Source organism: Hevea brasiliensis, chromosome 8 (genome assembly GCF_030052815.1).
Source record: "Hevea brasiliensis isolate MT/VB/25A 57/8 chromosome 8, ASM3005281v1, whole genome shotgun sequence".
Classification (NCBI taxonomy): Eukaryota; Viridiplantae; Streptophyta; class Magnoliopsida; order Malpighiales; family Euphorbiaceae; genus Hevea; species Hevea brasiliensis.
The window spans coordinates 25,054,136-25,060,704 of NC_079500.1; the positions used below are offsets into that span (position 1 = coordinate 25,054,136).

At 24.1% G+C, this 6,569-nt stretch overlaps 1 pseudogene; it reads right to left on the reverse strand.

Annotated features, from left to right (window-relative positions):
- Positions 1–4,956: 4,956 nt before the first annotated feature.
- On the reverse strand, positions 4,957–6,569 carry LOC131182107 (scopoletin glucosyltransferase-like; annotated as a pseudogene).

Below are 6,569 nucleotides of genomic sequence, written 5' to 3' on the forward strand. Positions count from 1 at the left end.
ATTTTGTTTTTCTATGCTGGTATGACCAAATGTACTCAAATGAAGGTGTTATTTACATGCAGGCTCTTGGGCATATATGGCCAGTTGGTTCTATATTTCTATGTGCGATTTCAAGCTAGCTTTTATGGCAAGTACTAAATTGGATACGTTCTTCTTGAAGTGGAAATTCTTACCCACCCCTTCCATAATAGGGAAAATTATATAATTCATTTATTATAAATATAAGACATAAATATATAAAAAGACCCATATGTTAAGTACTAGCTGTAAATATTTTATATTTCTATAAAACGTAATTAGAATCTCGTTGAAGGAAAGAAGTATTTTCATTTTTATTTGTTATTTAAGTTTTGATAATTTAAGAAATTTTTGCCTCAACATAATGTATTTTAGATTTAAATAATTGGAGAAATTTTAATCTAAACTTTACTCTCGTAAACCTAAAACATAATATTTTAACTCATATATTAAATAAATAGAATCTAAATATTTATATTTTGAATCCATAATAAATCAGATGTAAATAAGTTTCTCTAATAATCCCACTTAATAAGGTAAAGATGGAAGCCTCTTAATTTATCAATAAACTAGATTCAATTTCATTGAAAATAAAAAACTATTTTAAATTTTTAAAATGTATCAGATTTATATTGTGAAAATCACTAAAAACTTCGGAAAAAAACTTTAATTTCATGCCCCATTTGTTTTGTGGGAAATAATTATATATGGAAAAAATGTTTTTTTTATGAAATATGTTTTCTAAAAATTTGTTTTCCATGAAAATATTTCCATTATTTGGTTGCAAAGTTTAATTAATGATATGTATTTATATTATATATGTACAAGTGTTTTTCACATTTCAATAAAATTATTAAAATTTAAAAATAAAAATTGATTTCTTTGTCTTTTAAAAATAGGAAGTTATTTTCCTTAAAAATGATTTAGTTTTTCCATTAATCAGGAAAATAATTTTTTTTCCTTCCTTTTATCTATTTAATAAATTTTAATTTATTTTAATATTATTTTATTTTTATTATTTTAAAATGATTTAATAATAATAATAATAATTATTATTATTATTATTATTATTATTATTATAAACAAAGAATAACTTATGGCTATTAAAAAAAAATCTTATAGCTATTAAAGCGATTGATTTAAGAGCAAAAATCAACTTATTTTATTAAAATTTATTGCTAATATTTTAAAATTTTAATATTTTAAATAGCAATATTAAAATTTTTTTAATTAAAAAATTATATTTTTTAAATTAATAATAATTTAATAATCTAATTAAATCTAGTATAAATTTTCTTCTAGTTCTTTTGCTCTCTCTATATATATACTACCGCATTACATTGTATTTCGCTAGTAAAAATATAAAGACAAAAAAAAAAGTCTTCTAGTTACATATAGCACAATTGGAATCATGCTAATGTATATGATGAAGATTAAAAAAAAAAAAAAAAGAAAAAAGAAAAAAAATTACGCAATTAACTCAACAGATAAAAATAACTAAAAAATTGAAAATTAAAATTTTACCTTGCACAATAAATGGTTTATAAAACTTGATTTTTAATATTATAATATTGCTTAAAGATAATAATGAAAATTAGTCATAAAATTAATAAAGAGATATTTTATAGGCATATTATTTGAATACAAATTAAAATTGAATTATAATTAATAGTTTAACCAAATTAAAATAGGATTAAAATAGAATTAAAATAAACATGATTATCAACGTATAATATACTTAAGAATGTACTATAAATAGAAAATACTAATGAGGAAGGAAATATAAAGGTAAAATTAAATTAAATATAATAAAAAGGAAAGGTGAATAAGAAAAATAGTAATAGATTTTATAATTTTATTATTTTTTTTATAAATATAAGAAATTGAATATGAACTTTTTGTTTTTAGGATTAGGTTTATAGACTTACAAATCGATTTATTCTTTATAAGTAGAATTACTTTTAAAATAGTATCAAAATTTTAATTTAATTAGTTAATATATTTTTTATAAATAATATAAGTATATAAGAATATTTTTTGTTTGTTCACAAGTTCACTTCCTCATTCATGCATTATTGATATTAAAAAAATCTAAATTATTGTGTAATTAACATAATCGGTAAAAATAAATAAAAAGTTAAAATTTAAATTTTACATTGCACAATAAATTTGCTAGAAAAAGTGGATTAGCAAACAACCAAATCGATTACAATGAGATTGGTTGATAAATCAAATAGCAATCAAAAACCAAATCAATTATTAAAATAATTAAATTTTAAAAAATAAAATTTTTTTATTAAAAATTACCTGTTGCTACTAACAATCGATTTAGCAACTAAAATCAATTGCTAAATAGTAATCAATACATAATCAATTGTAAAAAAAATGGTACCTTTAGTTTAACAATTTTGTAACTGCTTTGTAAGTCAGTTGCTATAATTTAAAAAAAAAAATAAATGTTCAAACAATAAATAAAAATTCTCAATAATTATTCTAAAAATTATCTAAAATATTAATTTATTAATGAAAGATTAGTACTACAAAATTAATATAAAAATATTATAAAAACAAATTACTATTAATAATTATTAGTCAAAATAATAATAAAAAATTAAATATAAAAGCAAATTTGTAAGACAAATTAGTAAAAAAATTGACATATATATACTATAACAAAAATTAAGAAAAAATTAATTATTACTAAAAATAATTTACTAAAAAAAATATGCAAACAAAAAATAAATTATAATAAAAAAAATAAAAAATATAATTAAGAAAAAAAAGAGGATGAAAAAGAAATTAGATAAGAAAGAAAAAGAAGAAGAAGAAGAAAAATAAGCAAGAAAAAAATGATGAAAAAGATAATAGATGAAAAAAAAAAGTTGATGAAGAAGAAAAATAAGGAAAAAAAAAGATAATGAATGAGAAAATAGATAAGAAAGTAAAAAATAATTAAAAAAATGAGAGAAAAGAGAAGAAAGAGAGAAAAAAAAAAAAAAGAGTAATGAAAAAAGAAAATAAGTAGTGATTTATATTTGTGAATTAGCAATCTATTTTTGCAATGGATTGTCAATTGCTAATTTTTTTTAAAAGAATTAGACAAAAATTTTTTGACAGAAAATTTTGTAACCGATTCGCAATCAGTTGTAAAATCGGCTGCTAATAATAATCAATTTCGATCGGTTGTAAAAATTAGTTGGGTGGGAACTTCTGGAGGAAATTTTGCAATTGATTCCCTATTGGTTGCAAAATCAATTACTAATTACAACCGATTTCATTAAGTTACAAAAATTTAATACTATTAGCAATCAATTCACAAATCGGTTACAAATTTAAAAAAAAAAGGCTTTTAATCGACAAAAAAATTGATTGCAAATTTGAAACCTTTGAAAAAAAAAAAGGCTCTAAATTTAGTAACTGTTAGCAACCAATCAACTTTTATCTGTTGCTAATAGCAATTAATTTCTGTAATAGATTACAAATCAGTTGCTAAATGTTGGAGTGAGTTAAAATAATTCTTAATTTAGAAACTGATTCCCTATGTTAGCAAATGATTTTTTAAATATGTTATTAATAACAACTAATTTTAGCAATCAATTTCTTAATCGCTAATCGAATATTCAAGTTTATTTTTTTTAATATAAATTAGCAATCGATTTAACAATCATTGTAAAATAATTGTTAATAACAATTGATTTTAAATAGGTTATTAAATTTTTAAAAATTAACTATTTAAGTTTAGAAAAACTAAAATTATAAATTGGTTATAAAATTATTGCTATTAACGATCAATTTTAGTAAGTTACTAAAATTGATTTTTTATTTTTTGATATTGTTGATAAAACTTGATTTTTAATGCTATAATTGCTTTAAAATATAGAAAATTAAGCATAAAAACTAGCAAAAGAGATATTTTTATAGACATGTTAGACATGTTATTTGAATACAAATTAAAATAGAATTATAATTAATAGTTTAATCAAATTAAAATAGGATTGATACAAATTAAATAGAATTAGAATTAATGGATTAATTCAAATCAAAATATGATTGATCAAACTCTTTTTATAAATATAAAAAATTTAATACAAATTAAAATAAAATTAGAATAAATATAATTAATAAAATATAGTATAAGAATGCAATATAAATAGAAATATGAATGAAACGCAAAGATACAAGTAAATTAAATATCATTGAATATAATGAAAAGGAAAGATGAAGAAGAGAAATAGTAATAAATTTTATAATTTTAAGTATTTATATATATAATTAATATGTACTTTTTATTATAGAATTAAGAGTATATATTATAAAATAGTATCTTTAATAGATGTCGAAATAGTTTTAATATAGCACTATAATGTCAATTTTCTTATATTAGTTAATATATATATATATATATATATATATATATATATATATATATATATATATATATATATATATATTATAAATAATATAAACATAAAAGGAAGTTTTTGTTCCTCCCAAGTTCATTCACTTATTCATAGTATTATATATATTTTTAACACATTATAAATTATAGATAAATAAATAGATTATTAGTAATTTTTATAAAAAAATAATTTTTATTTTTATGTTGAAAAATCCATGTTAAATGTGTAAATAATGGTTTTTTTAACTTTTAAAGTAAAAATTACTTTTTATCTCAACCAACCTAATATTGCCATAATTTATTCATTTTGAAAATTTTTATAAATGAATATAATTGCATAATTTTTTTAACATAAATAATTGTGTAATGATACTTTGAGCTCGAAATTTAATTATATACTATAAGTAAACAATAAATAATTTGACTTATTGTAATATTTGTTTTTAAAAAAATAAATTGCAAGAACTATAAATGCAAGTCACAATAAAAATAAAATAGTGAAACCGATATATACTTGATTTAGTTGTAAATGTTGATTATTATGTTTTTATTGCCCTTATCTTAGGGCGATGCACAGGAGTCCTCAACTCTTCAACCAAATCATTCAAATTAGAGTATGTGGATCCACCTTCTTCATGACTTTTCTTGCCATTTCTCCAAGCTTCCTTGCTCTTCTCCTCATTTCTTACCTTGGCCACTCACCATGACCTCGATAATTGCCGTCTCTATATCTTCGCTTTTAAAATGTTCTCCATGCACAAAGAACCCATTCCTTAACGCCCACACCTATCCCAATCTGTAAAACCTCACTCACCAACTTCTCGTTGTAGAAATGATCGGCGAATACTGGCCATGTCACCATTGGCTTCCCTGAAGTTATAGCTTCAAGTACAGAACCCCATCCACAATGAGTCAAAAATCCTCCTATAGCTTCATGATCTAGAATCAACACTTGTGGAGCCCAACCTCTTATTATGAGTCCTGTCCCCCCCATTCTTTCTTCAAATCCTTTAGGTAACCAATCTTCTTCATCTTCTTGATTTTTCTTGTCTCTCCTCACTGCCCAAATGAATTCCTGTTTGGAAGCTTCGAGAGCCCTTGCAATCTCTATAAGCTGAGATGCATTGAAGTTGACCATACTTCCAAAACATATGTAGATAACAGAATTGGGTTTCTTGGAATCAAGCCATTTCAAACACTCGTTTTCACTAATAGATGCTTCATTCCCTCTCTGTGCTTTATCTTCAATTCCCCTGTTGCATAGCGAAACAGGGCCAATAGGCCATGCCCTTCTGCCTAAGACCTTCCTGTAATAATCAACGTAAGCTGGCTCGACCTCATAGAAGCTGTTGACAACGATCCCAAAACTCTTTAACTCTGATTCTACAATTTCACTCATTAATTTGCTATAGTCAGTATCAAAGTCTTGTCTCAAACCATCTGGAAGTTGTTTTCTTGTTAGCTTTATCTCGCCGGGAACATTAGTCAGGACAAAGGGTTCTGAATCCGAGGAGACTTTCTTCTGCGGCTCATACAGCCTGATACATTCTAAGGTGCATAAAGAAAAGAAACAAGTGCCTTTAAACACTAACCTTGGAATCCCAAATTTGGCAGCAGCATCGGTAGCCCATGGAAAGAGCAAATCAGCAACAAGGCAATCAGGTTGGCACTCTTGCAGGAGCATTTCAAGAGGTTCTTGGAGCATGGTTGTCGCCTTGTTAAACCTGAAAATCAATTCGAAACTACCATTATCATGGGAAGTGATAGAATCCACGTTTTCACATCCTTCTGGTAGTCCAGCCTCCACGGAAGGGAATTTAAGGGTTCGAATATCAATGTCGACACCCAAACCTTTAGTTCTTCGGATAGTTTTGGAGATAAGAGGTGCATTGAGGGGAGTGGTGATAATGGTAGCCTTTAGGCCTCGCAAAGCAAATAGCTTGGCCAGATCCACTGTTGGAATCATATGGCCATGAGCCATGTAGGGAAAGACAAAAATATGCAGCTGATGACCCGAACTATCCATTGATTGATTAATGCCGAGACGACTTGGTGCTGTAGAAGAAGAGAGACAGAGAATGATCAATGAAGATGAAGCATTTTGTTTGATATGATTTTGTTTTTCTATGCTGGTATGACCAAATGTACTCAA